The 18,785-nt window shown below is 39.8% G+C and overlaps 1 pseudogene; it reads left to right on the forward strand.

Annotated features, from left to right (window-relative positions):
* The first annotated feature begins 1,117 nt into the window (after positions 1-1,117).
* Positions 1,118-1,236, forward strand: LOC118612131 (annotated as a pseudogene).
* Positions 1,237-18,785: the final 17,549 nt, after the last annotated feature.

Genomic DNA, 18,785 nt, shown 5'->3' on the forward strand with positions numbered 1-18,785 from the left:
CTAAGAGATCAATAAGCCAAAGCCAAGTCTATTATATGTGGTTTAAAAGTGTTTAGAGAGGAGATGCTTTGGAAGGGAGTAATATGGAAGAATCTGTGTTGGACTAGTCCACCCCCCCCATACATACATACATACATACATACATACATACATACATACTACATATACATATACATGTATGTATTATTTGGTTGGCGTATAATATCACTTCGGACACTTTTCTTTACATGAAAACATACTTCTATAATAAAGAAGTTCGCAACTACAGCTTTCAAAGAATCTTAGAACTAAACGGAGGACTAGAATCCCTTTGGATGTAAATTCACGTAAATTGAGTAATAACTCGGTCTACATTTCTCCGTCATAGAATGTGAGGACATTCTGTGTGATCTCAATAGATGTTGGCATGACCTCCACCACCAGCACCCTGCTGATCTACCCAAACAGGAAAGGCCGGCTCTTTCTTACGATTTCTTTTTAAAGTCTCATAAATTGACTTTTTAATTAGGCATTCTATAATTTTTCAAGGCAACGGATTCAAACTTATTGGTTTGTATTGTTCATGAGTCATCATTTGGACAATCTGTTGTCATTTCCTTGATTCCTGTCCTTTGGCCACTCTCATTTCTCATAAGCTGTAAGAACTTAGGGCTATCCAGTTTCATCAGCAAGGCTTTCCAGTGCCCTCAAAGTAAGTTTTTAAGAACTAGAGACATAAATATACTTTGTACAGCTGCCTCTATAAAGTGTTCTCTTTTAACCATATTTGTTTCATCCTTTGTAATTTTGAGAGCACTATCTTTGATGGAGAAGAAATAGAAAAGAGTTATTTTTTTATTTGAAAAAAGGTATCATGTAAAATAAAGTCTTTTTAAAAAGTGTTATACTTTACTAACATTTAAACAGCAGTGGTTCTCCACCCTGGCTGCACATCTGAGCCTTTTGGAAAGCTTAAACAAACAAACAAACAAACAAACAAAAACAGAAAAAAATCAAGCCATGCCTGGGCCCTTCCTCAGAGATCTTGATTTAATTGGTCTGGGTTTGGGCCTGAACATCTGCATTTTTCTAATGTGCAGAATTGAGAATCACTGCAAATCTAACCATTAGAAAAACAGTGTATGGCCATGTCGCCCTGAACGTGCCCGATCTCGTCTGATCTTGGAAGCTAAGCAGGGTTGGGCCTAGTTAGTACTTGGATGTGAGACCACCTAGGAATACCAGGTGCTATAGGCAGAAAAAAAAAGAAAAAAAGAAAAATATAACTTTTTCTGAGGCCTATTCCATAGGAAATCTTGCCTGTTGTCCCACAGTTAGGCTGCAGCAAAGCTTTGAGTATTCTCATGTCCCACAGCCTTAGCTATTGGCACACACAACCTCGTAAGACACCTTGAGCACAGTTTAGTGCAGTCAAAAGCAGAGCTTTTCAGTGTTAGATGTGAACGGGTGAGAACCCAGCATGCGAGGGCTGCTCCAGAGCTCGGGTCTGCTGCTTGACCAGCAGGTCCAGGAGGAAAAGCCTGGTCCCGGACCAGAGAAACAGGTGCCGACAAAACCATGTCTTCTGGATGGTCTCCATCATTTCTGGGGTCTTCCTTTATCAATTCCTCCCCAACAGTGTTTTGCCATTCTTTGTCAGCTGTTGTCTTTAATCACTGTCCTGCCTTAGCCTTTGCTCTCCAAATACAACCTCAGTCAGTACTGACTAGCCCTAGCTGGGGAGCCCGAGGCGACTGGCCCTGGCCTTCCTGCCCATCCTACGAGCCTATGCTGTCTCAGCGGCCCTCTTGGCTGCACATCCACTAGAGAGAGCTCCATTGTGTTGACGGCCTCTGCGGTACTCGAGTGACTGCTTTCTCATGTCAACCATACATGATGATGTGACAGAACTGCCTTTCCTAGGGATCCATCTCTCTTGTGCCAGTCTTTTTGAGTTTCTGGCCATGAAATCCTATCCAGTCTTCTAAACGTGTTCCATCACACCTCACTGAAGTGCTGTCTCCTCGTCTCCTTGACCCCAGCGGTGGACGCCATCCCACCCGAGCTCGCTCCCTGCTTAGCCAGGCTCCCCTGCCGGGATCTGGGCACCGCTTTTGCTCTTTGAGTTTTCACTGTTAGTTTTAATACCTTTTCTACATGAAATTGTGAACTCTACAATGATACATTTTTTCTTGTTGGTGAAAAGTATATCTAGATAATTGACCATCATTTTTCATTTGTCTTCACAGAGATGAAATTGTCTATGATAAAATTGGTTTCATTATAAGTCATAGGTTCGCTTAAGTCACAGAACTTATTGATGACATGAAGACATTGTGAGACTTGCTGAATATTATTCCTTACCCTTTCCCATGTTTCCATGCAAATTAAGGGATTCTCCAATTGCTCTATGTCTGTCACACATTTTCTTATAGTTTCACCCTAGCAATTTTCCCACCTTCTCAAATTTCAGCTTAAAGCCTCGTGGTCCAGCTACTGAATCTCTGACAAGCACATTTCCCCCCATCTTCACAGGGTGGGTTCGGGCCCTTGCTCCGAGCCCATCACTCAGCGTGGGTCTCAGCTGTTCCCAGGTCTTCTGCTTGTTGGAGGCAATCAAGAGGCTGGGAAACTCTTACAAAAGAAATAACATGATTTTAGGCTTGTGACTTTTTGTGCTGCTGATGCAACGTTTTCTGCCCCACATCCGGGAAGCCCTGAGTGGCAGTACGGGGTGCTGCTGGATCCCAGAAAAGACCTCGTTACATGTCTCAGTGTGGGTCTCAGTGTTCCCGGGGCCCAAGTACTCACCTATCCTTCCAGTGGCTGCTGCTCTCATTTGCTGAGGTGCGAGCAGGCCTCTTCCTCCTACAGGTAGTTCTTTTATTGTCCTCGGAGGCTGGCCCTGTTAGGTTGCCACTCAGCACTCTTAGAGGGCCTTTCGATTCACTCTCTCAGAGTGAGGTCAAAGACATCTGAGTGACATTGCTCAGGACCAACTTCCTAGGGCTCCCACCTGCTGACAGAGACCTGTCTGAGGTCCTCAGAGGCCAGCCGTCCTGATCGCCCTGTGGGGCAGGAGCCCCTGCTGACCCCTCCCCACCAGTGTGCGAGGCCGCTGTTCTCCCTTGCTGTCTGAGAGTCTAATCCCAGCAAAGTGGGATAAAGGCTACTAACCTCAGCATTCTTTTTACAACTTCTATCTTAAAGCAAGTAGATAAAAATTTAAGAAGTCTCGGATTCCACATCGTCCTCCTGCACTTCCTTTTCATAGCAACACTCCTAGAACGTAGGTCTACACATACTGTTTCTACTTTCCCATCTCCCACTTTAACCCACTAACTTGACTTCTGTCCTCGGTTGAAAACAATTATGTTCAGATCACTGACACACCCTCAGTTGCTGAGCCTCCTCTAGCTTCTTGCTGGCCCTCGCGAAAGGACCCTCCTCTCAGGGCTGCTTGGCCTCTCCTCCCCGGCTCTTCCGCCCTTTCACGCCTCTTCTCCCGCCACCTAACTTCTCAATGCTGGGGTTCCTCAGAGTTCGGGCCTGGACCCTCTTTCCTATCGAACTGATCTCATCCAATCCTATAGCTTTAAATAGCTTCCACATGTTGACAACTCTGGAATTTATGTCTCTAGCTTGACCTCTCCCTCAGAACCACATATGTACCTGGACCTATGTGCTTCCAGTCTGGTGTACTTGATCTGACATTGCCACTTGGCTAATGAGCACTGCGCACATGTCCAGAACTGAGTTTTTACCCCCAAATTTCTTCTTCCATCTCCTCTACCATCTCAGTACATGGCATCACCATCCACCCAGCCGAGTAAGCCACAAACCTGTCATCTTTAATTCCTCTTTTCCTTTCATCCATAAAGAAGCCATCAGTAGGTCTAGTTGGTTCTACTTCTCGAATACCTTTTAAAGCAGTCCACTTCTCTGCTGCCACCACCTGGGTCCAAGTCTCCAGTATTTTTTGCTTGGGTTATTCTTATAGTCCCTGTCTCCCATTACACTTCCAAATGACCCCCCATGCCGCAGGAAAAGTTCCCTTGACTAAATATGAAATCAGATCCTGTGACTTCTCCGCTCAGAACGTCTTCAGTTCCCATTACATTTAGAATAAAGTCACCGTAGCTGACGAAGCTTGCCTAATTTGGCTCCTGCTCATCTATAAACCTCATCCCAGGCCACTCTGTCCCTTAGAATGCTCCCGTCACTCAAGCACATGGGCTCTCTTTCCATTCCTATAGCCAGCTAACTTTCCTGCCTCAGGCCTCTGTACGTGTCCTCGGCCTGCAAGGCCCAGGTTACCCAGCTCGAGAGAGGAGTTTGAGGACTACCATGTCTAGAGGACATACCTGTGATACGCTCTTATGCTCAGGGTCGCACCCCCAGTGCCTGGCGCATAGGTAATCAATGCCGAACAATGACCTAGATGTGGGTCCTTTTGTCTATAGGATTCCCAAAGGCCTATCTTCACATGTCACAATTCCCCCACAAAGGGATGCAAATTAGGGTCTGCAGCACCTATGAAAGTGTGTAGTTCAACTCTCCTTTAAAACAACCAGCTGTGAGACGCCCATGTGACAGGCGGCCCCAGCTGTTGCCCCTTTGGCTGTCCAGCAGTTCGCACGCTGAGGGCAAGCTCCCTTCCCCCTCGCAGGGCTGCCCCAGCCGCTGGCAGCTCAGTGGGGATCGTGCGGGTGCACCCCTGCCCTGCATGGGAGTCCTCCGCTGGGCCACTTTTGCTTGGGCGTCACTCTGTAGACCTGGCAAAAGCTTTCTCAGGACTGCGCCACAGTCTGGGGCTTTTTATACTCAGTCCTTCCTTTCTTCAGTGGGAGAACTGCACCGTGGTCTGCAGGCTTTCCAACCCTATCCTGCACTTCCCCCGTTCAGCCTTCACAGCCTTTTCCCTGTGAAGTACAATCTACTACTTGCGATTCCATTTTGGCATTAGCTTTCCAGGGTCTCCTTTAGAACTTTGAAAAACTGATACTATAAATTGTGGTCCAGAAAAACAAACTCTCTTATTTGATGTTATGTGTCAAACCATCTGTTCTCTTCCAGGCATGACCTTCAACTAGGAGAGATTAAAAACCACCACCTGTGCCCCGGGGCCTTTGTCTTATGCCCAAGGCTCCAGATCACTAGAGAAACAGTCCAGATTTCATTAACATTTGTTCCCACTGGAGTTAGCAGAATGGGTGACCACTGGCAGACACGTTCCACTCAGGCACAACGCAGGCCCGTCCCCCAGAAATGCATCGATAAGTCCCTCGGTAGACAGTCACCAACTACTGGTGTCATAGTAGTGACATAATTTTTGTAGCTAGAATGCTTCATTAATTTGTAAAGAATAAAACCTGCTTTCTTCATGAGATTTTATAACTTGTATATGTGGCATTTCTTTGCCGTCTCTGATGGAAAAATCAATATGTCTTTAATTCTACTCTGTGTAAACCCCGTGAATACTAAAACAGTTTTTGTCCATCGTTGTATCAATAAAGGCACTCAGTAATTATTTGTTGAGCAAATTTTCCTATAGGTGTTTTTACATTATATCACTTAGCCTCAAAACAAGCATGGTAGGTTGGTCTTATCTTCCTTTTACTGAAACTCAGAAAAATTAAGTGACTTTCCCAAGATCACTTGGCACTCTCCAACAATTCAGGCACTGAATATTCAAGCAACTTATCAAGGTTTGAAAATTCTGTTGCTTATCGTGGTTAGTTAACATTTATTGAATTCTCCACTCTAAGCACTTAGCACTTTTATCACCTGTAAGGGGTAACTAACTCTTATGATCATCCCTACTTTACTCATGATGAAACCAAAGCTGGCTAGGTGGAGTGACTTACCTAACGTCACACAGGTAAGGGGCAGAACTGAAACTCAAACATGGGAGTTCAGAGCCCATGGTCTCAATTCTCACACCATACTGCTTCATCTCAAATAACAAGAAACAATCATTCCCCCCAAAGCCATCAGAACTTAGGTTATTACATCTTTGGGAGACTAATGAAAAAGGTCAATAAAACATCTGGTAGAAGTAGTAAATCACAGGGCAGAATTACATTATACTTTTCCTTAAAGAAAAATACTGCATTTTCGACAGGTGGTTGGGAAGCTCTGTATGCGGATCGAATGGGGTTTTTGACTGCAAGGCAGGTCCTGGTTCCTAACACTCATGTTGCTCAAAGCTCAGTAACATCAAAGTGACAGTAACCCTGTCGTTGACAACACTATGCTGACATTCACACAAAATGTCTTAAAGCAGTGGTCCCCAGCCTTTCTAGCACCAGGGAGCAGTGCTCCCATGAGACTCTAATGTCTGATGATCTGAGGTGGAGCTGAGGCAGTGATGCTAGCGCTGGGGAGCGGCTGCAAATACAGATGAAGCTTCACTCACTTGCCGGCCACTCACTTCCTGCCGTGCAGCCTGGTTCCTAACAGGCCACGGACTGGTACTGGTACCCACTTCAAGATTCAATGATAAAAGGACAAAACAAAATGGGGCGGTATCCTATCCTTTCAGACTGCATAGAAGAAAATTTGTGTGTATGAGAAAGAGAAAAGGAAGGTAGGACAATATAGAAGAATTAAGAGTTAAGCAGGCATGTGATGTTTCCTCTGAGGTTTGGAGTTCCCAGCAGTTTTGCATTTGACTATTTAAATCATACATCACTTTCCCGTGTTCAGTATTAAGAAAAACTTTGCCAAATATAAGCTTTTGGATTAATCACTGCTGTGCCATTCAGCTATTGTTGACACATAAAGAACATTCAAAATACATTATTTAACAAGTAGGGCATGAGCTAATCAGACTAGGTCCTGGGCCACGGAGCTGATACAGATCTGACAAGCTCCTGCTCTGCCAGGTGTCACCCCTTGGAGGCCGGCGGGGGCAGAGGGTTAGCGTGGCAGAGGCAGGGGGCATCACTAGGGGGAGTCAGGCCAGCATTTATTCTCAGGTGAGTAGAAGGAAATCTTTCAGTATGGCAATCAGCAGGCCTATACAGGGTGATACAGCTCAAAAATCAGCTCTGGATATCAGTTAATTGGGCACCGTCTAATTTCAACCCTTTAAGTGGAAATGTCTGATGTTGAAGTTTTTAAAAATTTTACTTTAGATAAAAGCATTTTAACGAAGAACCAGCTTAGAACATGAGAAAGGCAAACTAATACATTCTGACTGAAGGGTCACTTCACTGTCTTGGTGCTGAGAAAGAATGATGCTTTGCTGCCCCAAAACATGCTTTTTGGGGTACTGATTTTAAGCTGGTTATTAAGAAACGAAAGACTCAGAAAGAACCTTTGATTGACCGCCTTTCTTGCCTACGTGCCTACAAGAAATCAGATAGAAAAACCTGCTTCACCTTGGCGTCATGACATAAACCAAATATGGCAGATGGGGAGATATTCAGCAAAGCTTGTTTGTTAAACTTTCTTCTGTGTCCCACTGTTTCTGGGTGGCCCAGCAAGTATTTGTTACCATGAGCTTGCACATTCTCTTCTACCTATGAATTACCTACTTCCTGTTGAAATCCCAGGCCCTTGGGCCCCTTCTTTGTGTGAAACAGCATATAAACCTCAACTGCTCTATGCATTTTCGGGTCTCATGTTCTTATGGCACCCCCTGCATGCATATTCATAATAAATTTTGGACATTTTCTCCTGTTAATCTGTCTCTGTTAATTGGATTATTAGCCCAACCAGAAGAACTTAGAAGATGGGAAGGAAATTTTCGCACTGCCCCCTCACACAGTGCATTAAAAGTATTTTCTTTGAGACTCAAATTTTTCCTTTTAATCTGTCTTTTTCCAGAAATACGATGGTAGTCACAACAATTCTACAACAGGTAAGTTTATTCTCGTAGGCCCGTAGTTAGGCATTCAAGAACTAAACAAGAAAATACTAGTAAACCGCACTCTCTAGGATCACGCAAGCAAACATTTGCCATGGAAATGGCACTGGCAAGTTGAGCTGTGACAGCAAGCTGCAGGCCTCCCACCCACGCAGCTTCTGCATCTACCACGGGCGCTAGTGTTTCCCTAAAGCGGCTAGCTCTCTGCTTAGGGCCTCTTATAACACAAGCCAGTTGACGTCTGCTTTGATACTGAGTTGCTGAGCGCTGTAGTTGGACCTTGTAAAGGTTGAGCCCAGGAGAAGTCTTTGTCAGGAGATACTACTGGTCACAGGAATTTTTCCCTTTAGACAATGCAAACAATCATTTTTAAAGTGGTATTTTGAATTTAAAACCTGAACCCAAACTGGTAAACCTAGCAGTCAACAAACCAATCAAAACCAAAACAAAAGGAAAACCACAGCATGGATGGAAAAGTATTACTATTACTTATTTTACATGTCTGTATTATTTGAATCATATACCATGAAGCATGGTAATTTTTATAATTAAATACTACTCCAACAAGATAGTAAAGAACAAGAACGATCATTCATTAACTTGCCTTTCACCACTGGAGACCACGCACAGGTACGGGGCACACCAACCATGGAGAACCACTGCTCCGCCCCGCAAAGGGCTTCACACTTTACAAAAGCCCTTTAACATACTTAAAAAAAATCCTCCTCTCAGTGCCACCAAGAGCTTCTGAATGGCGTCTCTCTCCATCGCTGCCCCACGCAAAACACGCTGGACGCGTGGCCTTGTACCTATGCCAAAGGACAGCCAGCGCAAAAGCTTCCGTGCTGCCTTCGACCCAGAAATGTCACTTCTAGGAATTCTTTCAAGAAAATCACCACTACTATATTTAGAATAAATTGAGTCTCAGGATTTGAACTGTTGGCCAGAAAGGCTATGACAAGGTCAGTGCCTCCCCAGACTTTCACTGAAGAACACAGGTTAAGATGCTATACCTAAATACAGCACGTTTAATCATGTCTAAGTATTTTACGTCAATATTTTAAGTATAAATTAAGCTATTGTGCCTACAAAAATTAATATCCTCACAGTACATTTTAAGCTGTGAGCACATTTCTTGCCAAGCTACAATCAGGTTTCCCTGGCCATCGGCGCTCTAGGCCTCTGAAGCTCTGACTGCAGGTAGGGACATAGCCACGTGACACTACCGTACTTCTCAAGTCACTGGTTACACCTGCCCCTTCCTTGCCACCTCGCTCCGACCTGTTCCATTTTACTGAAACCACACTCCCTTGACCTTGGGGAAGCATTTGGAATGACGACCATGGCTACTGAGAGCGTGTTTAATGCACACACTGGTGCAGAGCAGACACTAATGGAGTTCGCGCCCTGACTATGCAGCCTTTGCTCAGACCCTCCTGGGCCTTCCAAGGCCATTTCCTGGTGGTCTTACCCTTTCCACTGCTCTTTCCGTTTATCTTCCCAGCTCTTTCTCTACCCACCCTGTAATAGCTCTTTCCACAGTTTTATACTCAGCTGTTTGTTCTTTTGGCTACATATTACCTCAGAGACACCATCTATTTCTAAGGTTTCAAAGATCACGTTTATGCATATTAATGCAAATCTATCTCTTCAGTCCTGACTTAAGTCCCAGCATCATGCTCTAAGCTATATGGGCTAAATCCTCAAAAACCGTTGCCACATGCTCTTTACCAGTCCACTTTTTCAAGGCCACACTGTATCTTATACTTTGTATGTTTTACAGAACTTTTTACATACAGCATGGACACTTTATACCTTTTTATTTGCTTTTACTGATTTTCACAGACCTATGTATTTGTTAAGTTCCTAGAAACTCTTTACTTAAAAAACAAATGGGAAACTAAGGTCTCAAGTTCTATGCCAAAGCAAGGGACATGTGTTCCAGGTGCTAATGTAAGATGATCCACTGGGATGTGGAAAACATTAGAATGTCTTTTCAACTCACCCTATTTTAATGTCTATTTTTATAAAGGATTTATAATTACAATAGAAGTACATGCATATAATTTATAAATACATTAGTAGTATATAGTCGAGAACTGCTTTACCGGAACAACTTTATAATTTACGTGTTGTGTCCACCGAGATGAATGGTCCTAACTTAAATCATACATTATTACATACCACTTGCCAGGTAATAAAAAGCATTTCTAACCTAAGTTTCACATTAAACACTGAACATAAATACACCCTATATCTTAAGTCCAAGTGTGAAAAAGAGACTCTGGCTCCTATCCTGACTCAATACTCTCCCCATTTAAAACTTACAAGCATCTGAGAAAGATGAGGATGAAGACCAAGCAGTTTGTATGTTAAAATAAGTCAATACAAGAGCAGTCTTCCCCACGACTTTTTCTATTGCCCTCTCGAGAAGACCTGATCGAAGCAAAGCCTACCTATGTGCCTCCAGGGCTGTGAATTACTGGATATTGAAAGATTGCTGAGTGAGAAGGGATCTCAGAGCCCTTCTGTTTACCTCCCTCCAAGTGCTACAGAACCCTGCTGCTCCGTCCCACACATGATCAAACACTTTGCCGAGAATTTGAGGAAAGAGAGGCTCACTCCATAAGGCAAGCCACTGTGCTCCTGGGTATCTCTAGGCACTGTAATACTTTTTTACAGCGAGGCCATCTCCACCCACGGCTTCCAGATCTTTCCATAGTAGCTTTCCCAGTGCCTCCCTTACAAACGCAGTTTGCAGTTCACTCACCATCCTACGCCTCTCCCCGCACCGAATGGAATCTAGCTAAGCAACATTTCACTTAACAACAACAAAACAAAGACACCCAGAATCAAAGATGAGAACTGGCTATCAATGAATGAAGATTACTTTGTGTGATTAACATGTATATTCTCCTAAACTAAGGTTGCAGTCCCACTTTTTAATGCAGAAAAATCATGCTTGACTCATAAGCCTACAATAAACTAACACGTTGGCTGTCACATGAAAAAATACCAAGTCAAATTCCTGTCCATATTTTGGACTTGCACAACACAATTTTCATAAACCCTAAATGGATTTACATTTATTTCATTTAAACTGATTCTCATTGATTTCACTTCAGTGTTTCAGCCTAAAATCTTTCCGACTTGTAATTTTCTATTAGCTTCCCTCCACAGCTCCACACTTTGTGCCATCTGTAAACAGCTCTCACACACACATTATTTAAACTGGACAGGAAAGAGCTTTATGGAACCTGACAGGTTAACATACATCTATTAAACACATCAGTACAGAAGTTCAAAATTAGTTTACATCCACTCAAAAGTACTACTGTCCATCTGAAATCTTGCTTATATTAAGATTACAATATTACTCTGCCTTGCTGAAATTAAGATCAAGTTGTACCTTGATTTCTTCAAATGTATTTTTGTATGCATTTCAAAATAATACTTGTAAAGTATAAAGTATTCTACATGTGTGGCATCACCAGTAAAAAGCACTCTTTATGACTTTATAATCTAAAAAAGTATATCAAAAAAATTTTAAAAAGTAATCCACAAGAGCAATGAGAATGGTTTCTTGACATTTAAGGAATAGTACATGTAAAGTTAATAATAAATAGTTGCATGCTCCATCATAAACTTTCAAGTAGGCACAAAAGATAATTTCTATTCTCAAAGATCCTAAAAAGGAACAGAATACGTAATGATGAAAAGATAAAAGACTACTCCAAGGGCTATGAGAGTTAGAAAGAGTGATCTTCTTAGATTGGAGAGCATCAGGAAAAGTCAGAGATAGGCCTCAAAGGATGGAAGAGGAGAAAGAGGGCATCCAAGTTAAGAGGCAAAAAGGATATTGAGAGTTACTCAAGAAGAGCAAGTAAGTCACCTTGGCAGGAGCATGGGATCAGATGTGGCAGCAGAAGGGACTGGCTGGAAGCACATGCTGCGGCCAGACTGCGGAGGCGTTGCTGGTCACAGCTCAGGAGTGTGGCTCATCTGGTGGGCAATGAAGAACACCTTGCAACTTCGGAGGAGAGGACGTGACTGGAAGTGGGCTTCGGAAGAATTTCTCTTGTTGCAGGAAAAACAAATGTAGTTGGGGAAAGAGACTGAAAATGAAACTACACATAAAATTAGTCCAACTGAAAAAAAGGGAGTCACAGTAATCTGCTCTTACCGAGACTAAGAGCAGATTTATAATTTATAATCTGGAGTTTCTTCGATATTCTCTTTAGTTCTTTTTGAAAATCCAGACACAAATTATCTACTTCTTGTCTTGTGGGTAGCTTCTCATCTGTAACACTTCCCTATAATGACAGTGGTTCCTATAAGGTTTCCTATAGCAAATTCCTATAGCTTTCTGAATTGTAATCAATCAAGGCCAGGTAAAACCCAGTATTTCATCCTATTAGGCTTGTTTCATTTTTAAGAGACTTTACAAAATACATGGCAAATAGATAGAAATTGCTAAGGCAGTGCTAGCTAACATTCGTTCCTTGTTATTGCTGCTTAACTGAAAACAAGTTTTCTTTAACACTTTTTAGTCCTCCGCTAATTTTTATAGTTTGCAGCCTAGTTTCATATTTAATACTGTATGTTCCTCTTTTCCATGTTTAATACTTTTTTTCAAGTGCTGAATTTCATGAAAAAAACCAGCATTTGAGTTGAACTCTGAAGAATGGGTAGCATTTCCGCAGGTGAAGACTGGGGATGGAAAGAAGAGAAGCACTTCAGTAAGAAAAAGCACAAGCAGAAATGGGCAAAAATAAGGGCACGTGTGAGACACGTTATGTATTAAATTTCTGTAGTAGGATGAAGAAAAGGAAGAGAATAAAAAGAAAACAAGTTATTGGGCATCGAGGACTGGGCAGACACTTATACTCATTGTGCCATTTACTCCTTACGTTAGAATAAGCCTTTGTGGTAGGTACTAGTTTCTGCATTTTATAAAGTGACAGAAGATATCTTAGCTCAGACAGGTAAAGTAACCCGGCCACATTCACTCAGCTAGGAAAAAACAGAGCCAAATATAATTTAGATATTGCCATTTTCTCACTGGGCCATTCGATTACAGCTCATGTTTTACAACCTCCTGCCCTACTTAAGGAACTCTGTTCCTATCAGAAATATTCCTGGCTATTCAAAGCAAGGCTTAAAATCAGTCTATTTTGTCCCTAAGAAAAATCATGAACTACTCTAACAAAATGCAGATCAGAAACAAGATCTAGAGTGTGAAAGGCTATTTTGTTACTGTAACTTGTTGAACTGACTTAAAAATTACTTTTTCTATTTCTTCATAACAGGCTGATATCAATAAATCAAAAGCAAATTTCATTAGCTTTGAATAATAAACATGTCTTAAATGCAAAGTGCGGTTTTACACTTTAGAGTTAAGACTTCCAGACATAGCCTACAATTTCGTACTGTGTAAAATTACCATGAGTTTCACAACCCTAGTAATTTGATACTCCCTGGCAAGTTTCAGTTCTTCTTAGTTTACTGTGGATAGCAGACTGAATGTAGTTAAAAGACCCCAACAAATAAATAGGCAACGGACAATTCACAAAATAAGAACTACAAATGGTTAATATGATGTTTAAGCTCCACTAGAAATCAGGGAAATACAACATGTTTAAGCTACCAGGTACATGACAAAGTGCTAGTGTTCAAACGCAGATTAGGCAACACTCACACACTGCTGGTCAAGTATAACCTGCTAATCGGCCTGCAACTCTGGTTCTATTTTAATAAAATATGGTACATTCTTCAAAATCTCATCATCTCCTAGCAAGAGCTTTAAGTTTATGATGCTTAATTCTAACTGTGGAAATAGACTTCTACATAAATTAGAGACAATGTAACTGTCCAGCAGAATTGTTTTTTTTAAAAAAAACTACAGCAAATGTATACAATGGATCATTATACAGCCACAAAAATTTCACTTACACGAAGTTTATAACATGAGAAAAAACCCACTTATGTATGTTAATTGAAATGGCAAAGAAAAAAATATAATATGCAAACAATGACTACATAAAAAGTATGCATTAACTTACATATAGTACTTGCACATATGCATGTGCATGTGTGTGAAAGAAACAGAAACATCGCTAAAAAATATCTGTCCTGGTAAATTTTTAAAATTCAACTTTATCGTGCTTTCTAAATTTCTATATATAATGAAAGTGTATTAATTTCACAATGAAGTAGAAAACAACAAATATCATGTAAAGACACACTGTACTCACAGACCATCTAGTGCAGAGGCAGACATCTCTCAATACAGCTCTTTGAGTACTAATATATCACTGCATTACAGCAGAGCGAAATTATTGCCTATAAATCTGCATGCATAATGACCTTGAATAATCAAGTTAAATTATGGACAGTATACTGCTAAACAAGTATAAGAATTTGTAAAAAGGTCTCTATCAAAGCAGTACCAACTACCAACAGAATGTTTCACTGGTAAATATTTATCTTCCTAACATCGTGTCGCTCCCCTGCCCCTAAACCCTGAAAGGGTCCCCATAGTGTTGGAGTAATTTGAACTATTTATTGCAGCATGCAAACATTGCACAATATGGTCCCATTCTAATGATCGCTCCCCACTCTCATCTAAAAGCTCAAAGGCTCTCATTCACAAGACTTGTACTCAGGTTGGCCCACTCACTTTTTCTCAAAGAAACTTACGTACTTGACTGAGCTTTTGCTCACTCAGCCACCCTCGTTTTGATTCCTTATTCACTCCTACTCCTCCCCTGTCCGACTCCCCATCCTTCCAGGCACAGGTCGACCTCTCCAACCCATAAGTCATCTCCCTCCTATATCTTTCCAGAGAGGTTACTATTTATAAAACACATCAAGCACTTAACCACATAGCCTAAATTTACATAAACAGGCATCATGTCTTAAAATGCATTTTAATTTCTAAAGAGGCCTTAGGTGTATTTTTTATATAATTGCTTTTACTTAATGTTTTGCAGCTTATAAAGCAACTTCACATTTATTATTCTCAAAAACTATGTTGGTGACTTAAAAGAGAATGCTTAAGTAATGATGTGCACAAAGCTCATTCGGAGAGCTCATCCCCTAAAGATCTGGGATTAAGATACTCTTTTTCCCACAACCCTCAAATATTAGCTAATGGTAGAAAAAAGTTCCACATTTCATAATTTTAAAAAAACCACTTCATACTCAGTGCCCAGATTTTGGTTTCTAAATACCATTATCCAATAAAAGGAATCAGGGCTCTTTGGAGAAATGGCTCAATCTAGGGCTGGGTCGGGGAAAATACAAGATGAGCTTGAAGCTTCCTGTAGTATTAAAAGTAAGGAAATGCTCAAAAAAGGATGGGCATGTTAAAGGCATGTAGGAGCTGATCTCAAAGAACACCAAAAGCCAGAATAATGTAAATAATAAATGACATAGTATTAGATTATGAGCCCATATGGATATAAACGATTGAATAAATGGGGAGAAGAAACAAATCTCCCATGTAGAAGAATTCCAAATAATATATGTATATATATTCTCCTCTCTAGGAGGTAGAGCTGAATCACTATCTCCCTTGAGTAAGGGCTGGACATGCTTTGAGATGAGAAGGGCACTTTGCCTCTGTGGTCTTTTGTCCAAGAACCTGTTACCCTAATCATGAAAAAAACAAGAGACGAATCCAAACTAAGGGAAGTTCTACAACATACCTCCGTACACCTCAAAACTGTCAAAGTCATGAAAAACAAGGAGAAGACTGGGAAACCATCGTGGACCACAAGAAACCAGGGAGAAATAACAAATACAATGCGGCATTCTGGATTGGATCTTGGAACAGAAGAAGGACGTTAACAGAACAATGAGTTAATGGTAACATACTAATGCTGGTTTCTTAGATTTGACAAGTATGGCCACAGTAATGTGAGATTAGAAAATTAGGGGTAAATGGAAACTGGGTGAGGGGACATGAGAACTCTCTTGGACTACCTTTACAACTTCTCAGTAGGTCTAAAAGTATTTCAAAATTAAGAGTTTATAAAAAAGAAAATTTTAGAGATTCAGGTCAAATATATAGAAGCATCTTGTATTGAAATCAAGATTTGCCAAAAGTTTTCAATACTATTAGCACAGAGTACGTCTAACTTGCAGTCAATGTTGATTTCCTTTCCTTTCCTTTCCTTCCTCAGTAAAAGAATTCTATACTAGCAGGCAGTACCTCTAATCCCAACTGGCTATCTTCCCTAAATCCTTTGGGTGAAAAGATGATTAGGAAACAAAAGTCTGAACAACTTGATACAAACAATTTAAGTTTATATGAATGTGAATGAAGGCATTTCAAAGTTTCAGAACCTAGTTCATTTTATCGGATTTAAGTCTCTGTAGTTTTTTTTTTCAAAAAACTTAAATAAAAATAGGTCCAAGGCCTTTAGAAGACAAACCTTGCCAATATCACATGTTCCACTTAATGAGTAAGAAGGGATGGGTATGTTTTCTTTTAAATCTGCATTTAAGAAAGCACTTCAGCTATTTGATAAACTGACATGTGTGAGTAATAAGAGGTAATATTAAGATTTATAATGAGACACCTTATCAATTTGATATTTAATATTAAATATTTAAATGAAGACTATCTTTGGTAAACAAGGATGTATGGTCACCCTAGCTATACACTTCATTTTGAGAAACAACTGTTACATTGTTATAGAGAAAATACTATAATGGCTTACTTCCTAGTAATTAAAATTTTAATAAGAATCCAAAATACAAGTCCCATTCTGAATTTTAAAAGACAGTAAACAGTGATAAAGTAAGGAACCTATTTGGTCCATTAAAACCTAAGCCATTATTAATATCGTATATAGAAAAAGATGCTGTATACACAAAAAATGATTTTATCATAACTACTATATACTGTAGATATGCCCATATGGATATAAACAAATGACAGATTTAAGACTGTCTATATGTGCAGATTTTGAATCTGGAGCCATACTACGTGTAAAAAATTGAAGCTAATGAATGGCTGTTCAAAAACAAACCCCTCCCCCAAAAGATGGTAACTCAGTAAATAGCTTATCTAAAGAACATTTAAAATAGAAGACATTTCATTTTTAGTTTAATATAATCTACAATTAATGACAGGAAAAACTTTTGTTAATTAAACATCTATTTTCTTAGTCAAGTAGATAGATGTTTTATCAAATATACACATTGGACGTGCCTAAGATTTTTTTGAAATTTTTACAATAGATAAAATTAGGCTAGCCTGAAAGATTTCAGAATGTAAAGTCGCAGTAAACACAACCCCCTAGTGTTGATCTTCATTGCTATACACTCTAAAAAGCAGGTATCTCTAACCAAAACCAAACCAAATCCACGACCCCTACAAAAATGAAAATCTAGCACAAATTAATTCAGATTCAGTAGTTTCAATAATAATGTTGGTAAATTCTACCTTATTCATGCAACATACATCTCAGGTTTAAATTATGAGAATAATTAGCAATACAGTATTTTTAATATAAAACCAAGTGTTATCTCAAATTTGAGTGTCATAAAAGACATAGCCATCCAATTCGATTAACTGACCTAAACATTTTTTAGTATTTTTCTATTAATAGCCAATTACTTCCCTTTTTCAACAACTTAGTACACTTACTCAATAGAGCAAGGTTTCTGAACAACCTTCTTCCTTTCATTTTAAGTAATATTTTATAGACCCCAAATGGAAAAACATGGGAAAAACAATGAGAAATCAAAGACATCTCTTGCTATCCTTACAACTACTGAGCTCTACACTTAAGAGACAATTCTAAGTTGAGACAATTCTAAGATGAAAAAAAGCGAAGCAATATAATAACTAAAATGTAGAAGAAATTAGACTAGTTTTGTTTTCTTTAATATCTTCTTTAATAATACATTACATCACACACCTGAGCCTCCAGTGTGTCAGTTAAACATGGGGATATAGATCCATACCAAGGAGAATGGAAACAATTTAATCTTAACCCCATTCTTTTTGGCAACTTATAGAAATACAGAATACAAATGGACCAGTTCTCTCAGCGTCTTTTATCAAGTCTTTGAAGACACCATAACAAACTCTACTGTGGTGTGTTAAAGAATCTCCAAATAACAAGGATGTTTAAGAATTTTAATTTTCCCCTCATAGCATTCAACTGAAACACAATAAAAAGGGGACTGTACTAATAATCCTCACCTGGAGTATGAGAATTAATGTTTTGTGCAAGATCAGTGCAGCTATTTCCCCATCATTGAGATATAGAGCTAAATATGATGTGTTCAGCTGCTTATAAATAAGGGTTAAATACAAGAACAAAGAAGCTTTTATTTGAGTAAAATGAAAAAATTAAACCAAAACTTGTGAATGGTTTTTAAATGATTTGTTACTGAACATAAATATACATATGCTCAAAGCACTTTAAAAAACCTTTAAATTGTAATTTAGCCAGAACTTCTGTAACACCCACAAGCAATTAGGCAACTTCTAATGTTCTGGTAATCAACATATAAGGAAATAACATGTTAAATCTGAAACACAGAAAATTAAATACATGAAAAAAATGACTATTTTAAAGTAAGAGTATAAGAATAGGAGTTGCTAAGAAACTATCACCACTGAAGCTTTTCCTTGGAAACATTGTATTTTAAATTTACAGTGAAGACAAAGTGGGCAGAATATGCACAGCTACAAAGCATATGCAGTGATGAGTTACAGCAGAAAGACAAAATGCATTTTGTAATCCACAGGATCAGATTTGTGGCTCTAAGCAATTACCAGTAAATATTTCAGTGTTCTTCCTATTATATTAACTTTAAAATTTAAACTGAGTTAATAGCAGTTTCACTCGTAAAGTTAATAGTTGACAAAAGCAAATTAGAAGAACCCTAAAATTAGTCTCCTTTAGGTAGA

This window comes from Rousettus aegyptiacus, unplaced genomic scaffold (genome assembly GCF_014176215.1).
Source record: "Rousettus aegyptiacus isolate mRouAeg1 unplaced genomic scaffold, mRouAeg1.p scaffold_m13_p_15, whole genome shotgun sequence".
Taxonomy (NCBI): Eukaryota; Metazoa; Chordata; class Mammalia; order Chiroptera; family Pteropodidae; genus Rousettus; species Rousettus aegyptiacus.